This window comes from Anomalospiza imberbis, chromosome 4, assembly GCF_031753505.1.
Source record: "Anomalospiza imberbis isolate Cuckoo-Finch-1a 21T00152 chromosome 4, ASM3175350v1, whole genome shotgun sequence".
NCBI lineage: Eukaryota > Metazoa > Chordata > Aves > Passeriformes > Viduidae > Anomalospiza > Anomalospiza imberbis.
The window spans coordinates 22,102,699-22,116,456 of record NC_089684.1 but is presented as its reverse complement, the minus strand read 5'-3'; the positions used below and the strand labels follow the sequence as shown (position 1 = coordinate 22,116,456).

The 13,758-nt window shown below is 43.2% G+C and overlaps 1 long non-coding RNA gene across 7 annotated transcripts in view; it reads left to right on the top strand.

Annotated features, from left to right (window-relative positions):
- LOC137472406 (uncharacterized) overlaps positions 1 to 13,758 on the top strand; it is a 34,041-nt gene that overhangs the window by 6,845 nt on the left and 13,438 nt on the right. For all 7 annotated transcript variants that reach the window (XR_010998163.1, XR_010998159.1, XR_010998161.1 and 4 more), the window contains one exon: positions 7,876 to 8,101. This is a non-coding gene — a long non-coding RNA (uncharacterized lncRNA). The remainder of the gene's footprint in view (positions 1 to 7,875; positions 8,102 to 13,758) is intronic.

The window sequence follows — 13,758 nt, the reverse complement described above, 5'->3', positions numbered from 1 at the left end:
GGAGCTGGGGATGTTGGCTTGTATTAAGTTCCAATTGAGTGTCTGCTGCTGATTTTGAAGTGCCTAAACTAAAGACACTAGAGACTGAAAATGTTGTCTAGCTGTGCTTGATCTCCATGTCCTAGAGGAGTAAAGAAAGCAATGAAAACTAATACTGTCAGGAACTGCAACATGCCCCTAGTGACAATGCACAGGGAGCAAGAAAAGCAGAGTAGGAAGCTCTTCCCCCAGCCCACCATAGTAATGTTCATGTGCAATATCATGTTTTGCACCATTTTTAGAGTGACTATGGAATTTATTCTGAAAGTATAGCAAGAGCCACAGAATGGTGAGTGTGAAAAGTAGGGGAGAGACAAATTATAATGTAAACTAGGGAACAAATTATAATGTAGCTAGGGAAAAGACTGAGAAAAGTGCTGGAGAAGCAGATTAATGCTCAGGGACACCCTGACGTGAGTTCTGTGATAGAGAATGAACATTTGGGACTGAGATATTTGAACTTCCTACTCAGATTCCTGCAGCCAGCCTGAGTTTGCTGATTTGATTAAGGATTGACTGTGCCCATGTGAATTTAAATTGATTTCTCATTTCAGCATGAATCCCTCCCTCCTTCCCTTCCTCCCTGCAAGAGAAGGCACAGCAGCTGAAATCACTTTACAAGTCATGGTGACATGGGAGAAAGAAGCTTATGGGATAATGAGCAAATATTTTTTAATTAGTGGTGAACTGAGTGTTTCTCCTGTTTTCTGCTCCAGATCGTGGCTGGCAGAAGAGAAAGAAGGAGGCAGGCCTTGCATGGGGAAGGAGAGCACTAGGGTGAATGAGATTCCACCAAGTGGCTGCAGCTACGTGTTCTAGTCTCTCACAGCTGGGTCAGCTTCTTGCTCTGATATGCACAATTTTTATTTCCCCCTCCCTCCTGCAGCAAGCATTAATTTAAAATTCCCCCAGGCACAACTTTGGAGGCCTCCTAGTTTCCAAAGGAGAAGCCAGGTGAACCATGAATTCACCCTATAAGTGGTGGGGATTCTTTTGTGACTTGCTTTCCCTTACATTTAACCTTGTTCAACACTCCAATATCATTGATGCATTGGTGAAGTGCCTCAGATCTGCAAGTGACATAATTTGCTTGACAATCAGCACTCTCCATCAATAATGAAACCAAAAACATAGCTTAATAGACAACAAGGCTAGAGCAGCTGGCAGTGCTGCACAAATCTGGCACTCTGGCTGCTGAGTTTATTAGACGTTTCATAGTCTTGGGAACTAAAGATAATGGATCCCATTCCCATATGCTGCATCAACAAGAGCTTGGACTTCGTCGTGCCATTGATCTATGAGGCAGCAGTGAATACAACCCAGACACAAATGCTAAAATGAATCAATCCTAAGCTGTTAAAGAGACACCACGAAGCACTTTCCAGTTTTCAGTTCTTGCTTTCTAATCTCCATTCCATGAAATACTCTCCCAAGGGCTTTTAAATACAACAGTTTGCTGCAGAGTTTGGGATCAGGTTGAGAGGAATTGCCCCTGTGGATCAAAGAATAGAGATGAAATTTAGAGTCCATTACCCTTAGTAGGCACTTGTGAGCTCCACCCATTCCCTATGAAGCAAAAAGCTTTTGGGGATTGCTTTAATTTTTAAAAAGTGCTGTGTGATTATGTTCATACAGGTTCACTGTAGGGTTCATAAAGCTATTCTCCTTGGATGACTGGAAGACAAACTTTGAGTTGTTTCCAAGAACAGAAAACTCTACATATCTGCAGCCAAGAGTATTAAGAAAAAAACTGAAGCAGACTTTAGTCTGAACCTGACCGATAGTGCGTACTACTCGGGTGCTAACATTGGCTGCTTCAGAAACTATGATACCTTCCAATGTTAGCATGTGAAGCTACTATGGTTGCTGCAGTCTCAAATCCATTTCTGTTTAATCTACATCAATGTACTCTGTTTTTAGCCATTTAAAACACCTAATACTCAATATCCACAAATCGTTTTAAAGCAAGCGTACAAGGAAAAGAAAAATCTCTAAAATAGTAGCCTCTAGACTGACATTTGAAATATGAAACAGAGACAAGAGAAAAATGCTATGATATAAAATCAGTTTTCAAAGCAAGGAGACACTGTCTGGCTAGGTACACAAAAGGAAAGTTTCACCAAGACATTATTGCATAAAATAGTTTGGAGAGTTCCTACTCAAACACGGGTTTATGGAAAGGAAAGACAATCAGCTCACTCCTCCTGATTATAGATGCCAAGAGGAGCTGATGACGGCCTCAGGCACTTTCGTGGCTCCATATGCCCAAAATCTCTGCAAAAATCACATCAAGTGGCATTTGGTATTTAACCTTGCTGTGCCCTTTACATCAGGAAATAATGCTACTTGGGTAAAACAGCTCCACAAAATCATGAGTGTTTTCCAGTAATTAGTATCAAGTAAATAACTCAAAAAAGCTGGATGGAGAACTAAAAAAAGAGACTAATGTATTCATTAGTATGGTAAATTATTTTATTCTATATGTATCTGAATGGATGGGCAAATAACGAGTCTCTTAGATTTGTGGAGCATCTCACACTGGGGAAAAGACCTGATTGCTGTGCACATTGCATCATTCTGTTAATTTGGACAATGAAACCCAGCAGCTGTTTAACAACACACCCAAGTTTACAACCTGTGGTAGAAGCAATGTAATTATTTTGAGGTAAGTTAGACTGCTAATGCTAGTATGTGGATTTAAGAGATGAGTTTCTGAATGGCTCCATGAAATCCAGACTTAGCTTGCAGGAGTAAAACAAAAACTGGGTTCAGGGAAGAAATCAAGCTTTGCATGATATATGCAAATAACGTGGCAGACATTTTCTCTGTGCTGGTCAAGAAAAAAATGCATTTCAATTTTTAACACTAAAGAAAGCTTATTAGGAAAGCTTCCTTTTCCTAACAGGGAAAGGGTAGGTGTGGTAGCTGTTTGTAGGTGTGGTAGCTGTTTGAACTTTTGACTCAAAAGAATAACATAAAAACTAATTTAGGTGCAAGGGGAATAATACAAATATTGGGTTTGGTAAAATTCTGTTACCCCCAAAAGAAATCATCTGTAAACTCCAGTACAGATGATGATTTGATGGAAGTGTAAAAGAGAAATTGGCAGAGTTCAAATTGAAGTCTCCACCAGCAGCCAGGTTGTGATTGACACATGCAATACCTAATGTGAACAGCTGAAAAGGTTCCTGTCAAAGTTAAAACCAGCCCAAAATAATTTTATTTGTTAGTACAAATAAACCATGTTACACTTACTTGAAATACATTATTTTTTCATGTATTTCTTAAAAAGCTTCTTTTTTAAACAAAAATTTTAAGTGTGGCCATTATCTGATCCCCTGAAGCCCAAAACACTGCTCCCATCACATGACTGTGCTTCTCACCCCAGCATGTAGATCGTCATAAACATATGCCCTAACTACAGGCTAGCCACTTCACACCAGGAAAACCTCGTGTGCTGATGAGAGAGGTGAGCATCACTCCACACAGCCTGATGTCCAGAATGAAGGGCATCAGATGAGCAGAGTTTTATCCCTAATTCTGCTACTCACATGTTGCCATTGACCAGCTGAGCTGATGATTCTGGACTCATTACTGCCACAAGCTTGGGTTGGAGGGATTTAGGTTTGCATGTGAATGATGCCCATGGCAAAGGGTTGCAACATACAGAGTCATGAATTGGCTGCAGCCTGGAAAGGGAGAAGCAGAGAAAAGTAATGAGAGGCTGTGTACTACAATAACACTCGTGTTTAAACGCTGCTAAAATAAAAAAGTTTAATGAAGCACAGACAAGAGATCTAGACTGGATCCTGAAAAAAGACCCAATTTTCCCAAGATCTGAGAGATTTGCATGGAATTGTTTTCCTGTTGGGCTTTTCCTTGCACCTGTCCTCACCCCACCTCACAAGGTGTGCCATCCATCCATCCATCCATCCATCCATCCATCCATCCATCCATTCAATTGGGTCCCATTGCACAACCCTCCTGTTCTTGTCCTGGTTCAGTCCCTCAGTCTTTCCTCATTAAGTGAATTATTTAATCTTAAGAGCTCACTAGCTCAGTGACTCCTATCCAGCAAAACAAGCTCCCAGTCCTTCCCTGCTGGTGCCTGCTGCCCCAAAGGCAAAGCAATAAAGCACAGCCTTGCCAGATTGGCGTCCCCCTTTAACTGGGCAGGTTTAGCTTCTCTGCTCAGCAGGTTTTCCTGGCTGCTGAAACCTCTTACCAGCCCTGCTGCCTGGCCGAGCAGGCAGCCTGGTGCATGGGAGCAAGCTGGACAGCTGCCCTTCCACCTGCTCCTGCCAGTGAAGTGTACTGCACCCCAGGAGCCTTGAGATGGCATTGTGCCCCTTGCCCATGTGCAGAGACCTCCTAACTCCAGCACAGCCCCAGAGGACAAAGCGAATCAAGATGCTGTTGACATGGCACAGAAGGGAGATCTGGCGGAGCCTGGGCAGCTGTGGGGGGGCAGAGTCTGGCCATGGGGGCACTGAGCTACTACGACTATGCTGCACCTCAAGAGCACAGGTCAATCTGCACCGGTCCTCCCATAATCCCCATGCTGAACTGTCCAAGCCATGAATGAAAACCTCCAAATAATTAAACATCACCTACTTTAGCAGCCACTAGCAGGAAAATAAATAAGACATCCCAACAGAGGAAGATAATTTCACGTTTACGCTTGCAAGGGAAAAGGGAATTTGAAACAAACAAAACATCTTTTTTTTCCCTTCAGAAAGAGAAACTGTCTGTCAAAGCAGGACCGTAGCGACACTGAGGACTCTGCAAAATTCTTCTTTTTGCTTCTGCATTTGATTAGCTGCCTGCATTATGTGTTTTAATTTCCTGCCATTGAAGCACATTGCTGTCATGGTGATAGATGCTATAGAAATGAGTAAAAAAAAATTTAAAAGTCCAGAACACTTTTGACCAAGTCTGCGCTAATTAGTGCACAAGACAAACAGACAAATGTTTTCTGGGATTTATGTCAACCGTATCCAGATTCCTCCCCTCCTTCTCAGATATCAGCAAAAACCCTTTCTAGAAATGGAAATAAAGAAAGGCAGCAGATGGTACTGGGAATACTCAGAGTAAGATGTCTCCATTCAGACCCAGATATTAGTAGCACACCATGGAGTTAACAAGCATTGTGGAGCAGTGAATATTTAATGTATGGTAGTAGAAGAACGAGGAAGGCAATATTGTAAAATGACTGGTAAAGGCTAACCTGAAACCACTCAGAACTTGTGTGGGTGGGATGCTACCTGTGATGGCAAAAGCTGATCTATCAGGAATAGGTGGAAGTGGGAGGGGCAGGAGAAGGAGACTGTCCTTTGGCAGAAACATGGGAGAATGGAGATTAATCTTATTAACATAGTTTATCACACCAAAATGATGGTGTGGTACTGTTCATCCCTATTGGACCTTACAAAAGAAACCAAAATAGTAATAATTGTAACTAGCACAGGGTTCAACCAAGGCATCTCAAGAGTTTTACAGGCATGAAACTGTCTGTGCTTTCAAAGTGAGGAAAGGATTTCTCTGATTGACAGCAGGAAAGAAATACATAAAAATAACTCCTTTCCAAAACCAAAGAGGAGTTATTATTTCTTGCAGAGCTTCTACCAGAAGCCATCATCATCCCCTCCTGGCTGCCTTTCCTGTAGAGATTCAAAGGTACAACACATATCCTCAAGCCATGTAATATCACTGCTATTGTGCTGTCTATGCAGTTCTGATCAAATTTTCTTTGATCAGAAAATGAATCTTAGTTGGAAATAGGAAACCAAAAGGATATTTACTGGATGCAGTCTATATTAAATTAGCAGATGTTTAGTATTTTTTTCCAGGGTACCATCACTTTTCAGACAAATACAATCTCAATTTGGGCTATAAGTGTAAATTCTAATCTCAGTAATAACATATTGCACTGCCACCTGCATATACTTTACAATGCAAATTGCCCAAAACACATCCTTCCTTTCAGCCCACACCACTAAATGGAGGTAAAATCCCACAGCTTGAATTTTTGGCTTTGCAGAATCTAACCTGTAGAATTTGACCTCAAGTCCACCATAGTAACTGAATCTCTGCTGTTGAAAAAACCTTGCTAGGAATTATGTATTTACAGAACATAGAAGTTTTATGCTTTTGTTACCATCTGGAAGGAATTGCTAACCAGTCAGTGTTGGCTGCATTTTTTTTTTCAGGTGGCTGTAGTCTGTGCAGGGCTGACAGAGGAACAAGTGCACTGCTGACATAGCTATGCAGTAAGGGCTGTAAGTAAAGAAGCACAGAGCAAAGTCTTGGGATTTGAGGGGCTCTGTAATACCCAGTCATTCAAGGATGGGCCAGCCATCTGCTCTGGGGACCTGTTGGTCAGCACTGGTAACTGTGGTATCATTATCCCAGATCTCACACATGTTCTGCTAAATTCACCTCTCCTCAACAGAATGCTTTGATCTCAGGCAAATCAGAAAAATTACCCTCCAAAACTTCCCTAGGTGTCACCAGATGACTTGACAAAAGCAGTGACCAGTTATGCAAGGCCCAGCATCTTCCACAGCTATCTCCAACTGATGGCTTATGCCACTTTGGCTGCAGGAAGAATGAAGCTTCAGCCACAGAAATACCATCTGCTGGGATTGTCAGAAACCTGAAGTGCCTAAACCTGGCCATCACTAGCTGCTGGTCACTGTCATCAGCAGCCACAGCCCACGCTTTGACTAGGGGGAATTCCAGATTTTTTGCATCATCTCATTGCATTTTGGACACGTCTCCTTGCCACAGGTACTGCAGTGGCCCAGAAGGGCAGAGACAGCTATCAGGGTGGCAAGGAACAGCTGAGGAAAGCAAAAAGTGACAGCTGGAGCCTATGGAAAGCTGTAGGGAACAGGGGGACAAGGCCTTCAGCCACTTCGTAGAGAGACAGCCCCTTCTGCAGCAAGCTCAGACTGAAAGCCAGCCGTGCTCCACAGCACCTAGAGAACCAATTGGGCAGCTGTGGGGAAAAATGCTTTCCACAGCAGATACATCACTATGAAAATCCTAACCTGCTGACTGGACAGCCTGCCCAGATCTCACTAATGCAGCAGGCTGAGCAACAAAGGTGTCAGTTTACCAGAGCACAGCACGTGTACGCAGAGACCGGCAGGAAAGATGTTCGTGAGTGGGAGAAGTTGAGTCCATCACTGCCTCCAATGCAAAGTTCAGGAGGGAGGAGCTTAATGCACTCCAGGAGGTTACTGAATGTGCAATTTGGATTGCTTGCCCACATGCCTTTTCCAGCAGACTGAAGTGTTTGCAGTGAGGGGCAGTGGGTTCCTGCTGCTGGGTAACGGATACCCAGTATGGAGTGCCATGGTCAAAGCGACGAAGGAGCACCTTGCTTGAGGTGGGTTCCAGTGTGAGGTCCATGCCAGCCCACACTGCCTGGCTGAGAGCAGAGGGCATGTGGCCAGGTGAGGAGCAGACTGTTGGGCAGGAGGAAGCATCTTCAAATTCAGCTTTTTGCTCCCAGCATTGTTCTGAACAAGTTCTGAGCTTCACCAAATTCTGCCTCAGGGCAGAGCACCAGCCTAATGCTGGGCTGAGCCCCATATCTTTGGCCTCAGTGATGGGACTGGGAGCTCTGCGGGATGGCAAATGTCTTCATGACACCCAGACGCCCTTGCTTGTGTCAGCTAACTGCACTTGCAGGCTCTAAGGAGACCTTACAACTAGATGGTAATGCTGCTCCTGTTGCGATGCAAAGGGATAGGGCTGCCACATTGCTATCCTGGAAGCGTCGTGCTGCAAACCCAACTTCTGCATGTCCTCATATGCATTTCCTTCCAGTTTTAGGTACAGATGCAGATATTTTTGGAGAGTTTTCTTCAAGGCCACATATATCATCTGTCCTGTAAATGATTGCAGTTGCACTAGCTTCTGTCCTTGACTGTACTTCTTTGTCAAGCACAGCAGTGATAGCAATCACTTCAGGTTTTGCAAACCTGCAGATCACTATTGCCAATCTTTGTATGAACAAAGGCTAATTAATCTTCACCACATCTTTGTGAAGAAGGTAAGTATTATCATTTATTATCTTTCCTGTTCTACAAATACAAACCGAGATGGCAAAACAAAAAATGATTTGCTGATGGCCAGGCAAAGATAAACACATCGTGGGCAGTAAATATAGTGAAAGTGAAAGAAGGCAGACTGTGAGATTCCCAGATTTTACCTTAATGGAGATAATGAAGAATGGCCATCCTAATAAACAGCAGTTCTTTGAAATGGAGTCTTTCTGCTCTGAGAATAAGTAAAACAGAAGCCAGAATATTTTGCTAATTTTAGTGCAAAAGAAATACAAAGATGGAGGCCCCACATTTTGAAACAGAGTAGCAGCTTCACACATTTGGTTTTAGTTTTCAAAAAGAGCACATTTCCCATTTAGGCTTCAAAGTGGCTGCTCTGTCAAAAGGCCCACTGACATATTGAACCTCTTGACATTTTGATTTTTAATTTACTCTGAAATATTGCAGAGGGATCAGTTAAGTGCTGAACTTCATTTTTCTTTTAGTCTGCTGCAGTCAAATGGAGTGGAGCTGTATCTTTAAAATCTTGCCCCATTTTGCCTGTAGTAGGGACATGGAAAATTGGCTTTCTGTGTGTGCAAAGGCAAGAAAGGATGTAGAAAGCTTGCTGAAAAAAACTGAAAATTGCTGTTTCAGTGTAGCTTTGTCTCAGTAAAGATGCTTCTTGTCTGTGGAAATAGTAGTTGTTTCCTACTTTCTTTATTCTGTATTTCAGCAATTACACTGGCCATTTTAAGAAACTAGTTATAAATGTGGATTATTTTCATGTCTGGTCAAATGTTGAATAATGATTTAGTATTCCTGTGCCACATCCTTGCAAAGCACTTCAAACTGATTTAAGTACATGAGCCTGATCTTTTCAAAAATCTTAACTGAGAAAGAAGTAGCTGAAATTATCCTGAAAAAAGGCACTCAGGTGGCTTATCATTTCTTAACTGTATGAGGTGAGAAGGGGAAAGGTAAGACAGTGGTAAAAAAAAGTAGGGGAAGAATTTCTTGGGAACAAGCTCAAGATGTGTCCAAAGGGAAATCCCTTAGGGCCTCCAAGGAGGTAAACAACTATCATTAAACCATCCTGCAGCTCTTTGGCTCCCTTACCTTCCTTTTTATTTATTTTCTTTCTTTCTTCTGGAGAACCCTCAGACAGTGCAGTGCCTTGAATTTATTCATTCTTTATGTGTTTTCATAGTTGACTTTTCCATTTTTTTCACTAAGTTCTGGGCACCAATGCTGTCATTCTAAAGTTTTCTCCTATTAAACAATACATTCAAAGGCCAGTCTGAGAAAGCTGCCTCCCTTCTTGATGGGCATAGCACCTGGGCAACCAGCACAAAGACAGATTTAGGCAACAAAAGAACAGGAACAAAAACAGGGTAAAAGGGAGAGTTCCCTTCTCTTGGGACTATATTGGTCACATAGAAATGGCCAAGGTAAAAAAAAAAATCACACCGGTGCCTTAAATTAAGAGACATGAGCATCAGAAGATCAAAAGGCAGAGTACTGTGATGGGCAGCTTTCCCCAAGCTGCCATGTTTCATTGTAGCTCAGTCCAAGAGGGATCAGTGCAGCCTTTGCCATTGCTGCTGCTTGGGCATACAGAAAGCCACTTGTCTTTACTTGTGCAAGAGGGGAGCTTAAGCATTGAGGAAATTGCTGTCTGGTGAACAAGACACAATGTGTGGTACTTGCAGTCACCTGGTCTTTTATTTTTGAAAGTGGGAGGGCAGGAGCACTGTGTGGTTACATTCTGTGGCACACAAGATATCGTGGCACACAGAGGAATGCTGCTGCCCAAGGGAAGAGAGTCTGGAAAGTGTGAGGATGTCAGCTGCTGGGGTGAAGATTTGGAAAGAGCATAAGGTTCAAGGCAAAGGTAATAGAAAGCATAGACCTTCAAATGGCCTGGGCATCTCTTCAGCCGCTTCTACAGAAATTTTTCAGAGACCACTGGGAGGGGTGACTGACTAAATGCCAGGCAGTTTAGCATAAAAAGACCAAAAAGGACAACTGTGCATGTACCAGCGAGATGGATGGTGGTCTGAGAGAAGGGAGCCTACACGTGCCAAGGCACAAGATCAGAAAGAAAACCTGAGGAGCTCAGGGCACGGTAGTCACACCTCACCCTGCTTGGATAGCAAAGAGGGGAGCTGGGGGCTACTCACCATTTGGTCATGTCTGCCCTGTGGGGAACACAGTACAGTTTGCAGAAACAAAAGAAATAAACTGGAGGTGTTTGCTCCTGAAAGAAGTCCTTAAGCACATTAGTTAAAATGGAGCTCATCCTATTAAAAGGTAAGAGAAAGGCAGGGGTAGGTGGTTTGGAGCCTTACTGCCTTTGGGAAGTGCATGAAGAAGGTTTGCCCAGGACAAGTCCATCATTAACCCAAAAAAGTCATCAACACTGGCAACAAAGTTCAGGGGGGATGTCTTGCAGAGAGAAACCCACCAGCCACCAAGGCAAGGGTCTGCCCTGGGGTTCTGCACTGGGAGGTACCTCCTCTCTGTTTAATTACAGGATGAGAGCATCAAAAAGGCACAGCTGAAGAAGCAGAAGAGCTTTCCTGGTTTTCTTTCCATTCATTTAGTTATACAGGTGCCAGGTTTGCAAGCAGAACATCTTATTGAAGTTTCAGACAGATTTGTATTGATTTGAAGTCAGAACTTTGTCCAGCTAAGTGAACCTGCAATAAACTAATTTTATGCCAAGTTAAGCCCGTACAGAAACATCTTGCAGTGGTTAAAATAAATTGGCATTTAAACAAAGTAAACATAATTTGATAAAACTTCAGTGAGAAGATGAGACTGCTCATATTGTGGCCATGCAAGAGCATTTGAGAGAGTTATTAATACAATTCCTGTTGCACATTAAAAAAAACCCCTGAATTTGAATCTATACTGCAACATCAACCAGAAAGAATTTTATGAACGTATTTTTTAAACATCCTGATTAAATTTAAAGGCCTAGTTCTAATTATTTGACCAAAACAATTTTCTATTATAGTATAATTCGCTATTTAAAAAGTGTAAGGTGGCAGATAGTGTCTAAAGCCAAGACAAAACTACAAGATGGCATGTAAAATAACTGTAATTAAACAATCAAATGTAGCAATTAAACATGAATGATTCTTTATTAGGCTGAATGAGGATGCCAAATAAGACTCCACAGGTGGCAAGTTTATTCCCCCATGCTCGTTGGTATTTTCATTAGCAGCTCTTGGCATAGTCAGACTTGCAAATCTGTCTGTGTTTTTAAGAGCAAGCCTCCATTTAGGTATCCTTCAAACCAAGGAGGATATGCAAATATCAAGGAGGACAGGATTAAAGTATAATGATAGTGTTTAGGAGATAAATTGAAGAAATATGCTGAGAGTCAACAAAGTCAATGTTCTGCACAGGGAATAATGAAAGGCACCACTGTAGCATGGCAATAGAAAATTCTGGGAAGAGTGTTGTTTTGCTGTGGTATCCAGAGGTCACCAGTAAGCCCCTGAGAGAGGTGCCAGCAGCACTGCTCTTTGACAGACACAACATACAGGGGGCTGAGATGGGCTTTGCTGGGCACCACGGCCGCGACTGGGTGGCAGTGCTTTGTGAAGCATGGGAACTCTCCTTGCAGGCGCTGCCTTTTTGGAGCCAACTTCCCTGCCAGCAGCCACAGGCAGAAAGTTTTGTCATGCCTTGCAGCCCTGCCACTCTGGAGACATGCCAGGGAGGCATTGGCACAGCTGCCAGGTTTGCTCTGGTTAGCATCCAATGTGGCCAGCGTCCCCCCTGCAGGGGCAGGGCCACTAGCTCCTGGAGCCACCTGCTGTCTTGAGCCTCTTTGGGGCAGTGCTTTTCCTGGATTGCAATACTTTCCCTAGTTCTCTCCAAAGCCTGAAGGCAGGGACTGGCCTCTGCCTGCAAAGCAGTATCTGCCTTGCAGGAACTCATAAATGACTCCTCGCTGAACACCCAGCCAGCCAAACGCTACAGGAACCTGCATGTGGGACAAGCTGCCAGCTGGACAAACTGCCCCAGCAATAAAATGGTTAATAGCAGAGCTGTGGGAAAACCAGGCGAGATGGTAATGCCACTTGTGCTGCTCTCCTTCAGCAACGGAGGCAATGGCTCACAGCAATAGAGCACTGCCTTTGCTGCAGGGAGCATTTTATTTTTAAAGAATAATCCAAAAGAGTTCACAGGAAAGTAACAGAGGTGATAAAGGATTTGGAAAATAAGACCTGTGAGAGAAAGGCATGTCCAGGATGCAGAAGAGAGGGCTGAGGGGACACATAACTGTCCAGAATCATGTTAAAAGGCATTATAAAGAAGACTGGGACCAATTCTCATTAGTCAGAGAGGACAGAATGGTAAGGAATGGATTTTAAGTCCAGTAGGCAAAGATTAAGGAAAACTCACCACGATAAAACAGGAAATGGAGCAATCTGACAAAGAAGCACGGACAGTGGCCACCACTGCAGAGATGCCAGGAGTGAGCAGGCCCCCACAGGCAGTGGGGAAAGCACCCAAGAAATCCTCTGGTAGTCAGGCTAGAGACCATGGGTAACCCACTGGGGATCTCCTCTCTCCTGAAAGGTTCATGGGTACAGCAAGGCACCCCAGAAAGAACAGACTACATGGGAGGGCTAGAAACTATTCAGGCATGAGTATCTCAGTGACAAGGCAGAGTTTTTGCTGCAGCAAGGTCAGTGTTGATGGGTATTGCCAAGCACTCTGTCCTTGGTTCCCAACTGCATTTTCTCACCAGGGATGGAAAGTGACAACCTTGCAGCTGGTCCCCCTCATGCCTGGCTGTGCCACGCACTTGGGGACCGTTGCCAGACTCTGGAAGTTTATGGTCTTTCTGTCCAGTGCTCAGATGACACATGGAAATAATATGGGTTCTATGCATCCCAAATTACTCTGAGGTTGTGCATGGACATTTTGGACAAGGCTTAACCTGCACCAGCTGTGGGCAACAGGGAGGTAGCCTTGGGGCTGTAAATCAGATAGATCAGAAGAAATCTGACTCCTCTGGAGCAGACACTCAACACAGCAGGTTTCATCTTGACCATAGGCAACCAATGCAATGGTGTTCAGTGAACTCTCCTTGTTTATTGAAGTAAGTTATCACAAGATGCAATTTGCTTCATTGGCAAATAAACTCCATCTTTTATCTTTTCTGTACTCCTGCTATGGTAATAGGACAGAAACTTCCCAAAGGAAGGAGCTTGTGTACAGGACATGCCCGGAGTTCCTCTCTCCTTCAGCCAGAGCTGGGGGTCAGATCACATGTGATGATTTTTTCCTTTTCAGTGCCACATGTGCATAAGGTCCTCTGCAAACAGTTGTCACTTGATTAACACTAGCAAATATATCTACCAGTGCAGTTTTTGTTTCATATCCCAGGGAAAAGATTAAATTACTTTACTGATTCAGAGATCAATTATGAATTCTCTTTTTAAAATTCACTTTTTTTCCAGCATTAGCTGAAATCTATGCTTTATAAAGCAGAAATAATAAATAATAATAATAATAACAAAACAAAAAAGCACATTGCACTGTTTCTATCTGTGTGCACAGGCCGTCCTCTCAACTTTTGTGTGATGGATGAAGCTTGGGCTTGAATTGAACCTTGCTGAAGTCAATATATGTCTTCTTT